The 2,008-nt window shown below is 55.8% G+C and overlaps 1 pseudogene; it reads left to right on the forward strand.

Annotated features, from left to right (window-relative positions):
• The first annotated feature begins 338 nt into the window (after positions 1–338).
• Positions 339–1,746, forward strand: LOC147632586 (uncharacterized; annotated as a pseudogene).
• Positions 1,747–2,008: the final 262 nt, after the last annotated feature.

Consider the following 2,008-nt stretch of genomic DNA (forward strand, 5'->3'; position numbering starts at 1 on the left):
GACGACTGCGCATCGATCGGACTGATTGTTTCGTCTATCTCACACAATTAATTTAAAGACGCATCCATCGATCGCATCTGGAAAGACTGGAGTCTTTTGGCATTCGCTTTGAGCGCCCTTCCTTCCCCTTTACTACGAATCGCTTCCGCCGAGGAGAAACTGCCCACCGGCGCATATAAGACGTACAGCATACAGCGGCAGTCCTCCACACTCCGGTTGTTGAATCCTAAGAGCACTACTAGCTATAACTACCAGCTTCTACGCATACATAACACATACTAGCTCTGTCCTGCATATTAGCTGCTTAATCAATCTGTTTTTATTATTTATATAAGTATATGGCTGGTCCTACTGCTGCTGCGGCCGATGCCGATGCCGATGCCGATGCTTCATCCGTACGCGGCGTCGGGCATGAAGCTGGCTCTGCGCCTACTGCTATGCATGTCGACGACTCGACGTTTGGTGGTGAGAAGCTGGTGATGATTAGGCCAGCACCGCACTGCCCACCCCCCGTAGAGGTGGTAAAGGTGCCCAAAGTGGTGACGGAGTACCCCATGCCGGGCGCCATGCAGACACCTGCTGTTAGTGAGCCAGCAAACCAACAGCAGTCTGGTGAAGGTGGAGCTGGACCCGGCCACGGGGCGCCCGCTCTCCTGCACCAGGTTCACGGTGGGCAACTTCTGGGCTGGGTTGCACGGGCTTGCCGCGTCTCGGGAGCACCCGGGCCAGGTTTGGGCCACGCTACAGTTCAAGGCCGCCCTCATCCGCCTGAGCCTGCTGGGCGCGGGCAAGGATCCCGCGGTGGTGCAAATCATACAGCTCCCCGCCTCCGTGGAGGGCCCCCACTGCGTCCTCGAGAATGGGGACGACCTCTGGACCAGCTGCAAGGACAGCCGGCACGTGGTGCGCGTGAACCACCGCAACACGTCCGACGTGTCCGTGTACCCGTGCAGCGGCCGCCCCATCTTCGTGGCCATCCACCCCACAAGTGGCGACGTGTACGCCAGCCTGGACCAGAGCAGCAAGATCTGGCGGTTGGATTCGGCCACCGGCCGGGCCGTCGAAGAAGACATCCCGGCGTCCGAGGGCAGCACGCCGGTGGGGCTCATTTCCGGGCCAGACGGCAATGTGTGGTTTGTGCTTCTGGGTGGCGCCTCGGGTGGGACAGGGACGTTCGGTCGCATCTCTGGAACGGGCGAAATCAAATGGTTCCATCTCAGCACGCCTGCGGGAGCCAATGCCGGCCTCATCCACCTGGCATTTGATTGGGATCATGAGGCCGCCAAGAAGAAGCAGGATGCCAAGCTCCAACCAACCTTACGAATGTGGCTGCTGGGCTCTTCCTTGCTCTCCCACAGCACCGGTGCGGATGCCATCTTCGCCGTCCAGCTGGACGGTAATCGGGTCACCAGCGAGCACACCATCACTCTGGCAACGCCGCGCTGCTTCACGCACCGCATCCTGCCCCACCGCACGGGCCTGTTTGTGTCAGAGCTCGGCGTCTCGGCCCTTGCTCACGTTGCGGGAGCGGCCTCACTGAACCTGAGCGACTTCGAGGGGGAGACCACTGATGTGTACGCGGACTTCGGACTGGGCATAAGCTCATCACAGTACCGCTTCTCGGAGAAACACCCTCCCAGATCCCTCGCAGCTGCTCCCGCAGTCGCCTCCCGCGTGGCGGCAACTTATGCTGCCGCCGCCGGGAGCAAGCGCCCACGCGAGTTCTAATAAACATAAAATACGATCGACACCATATATATATATATATATATATATATATATATATATATATATATATATATTATGACTAGTATTATTTACTAATATATGTAGCAATGTGCGAAAAAGATACGATGTGAAAAATGTAACACTTGGTTAATGAACCATATGTATATATATATATATGGAAGCTATAGACCATATCTTATTATAATATTTTGGGTGGAGAGAATATCATTGTTCAGCTCGTGGTGATCGTGTGCAAGTAGAATGTGTAGGCAACATCCAT

This window comes from Cibotium barometz, chromosome 13 (genome assembly GCF_041138505.1).
Source record: "Cibotium barometz isolate CiBa-2024 chromosome 13, ASM4113850v1, whole genome shotgun sequence".
Taxonomy (NCBI): Eukaryota; Viridiplantae; Streptophyta; class Polypodiopsida; order Cyatheales; family Cibotiaceae; genus Cibotium; species Cibotium barometz.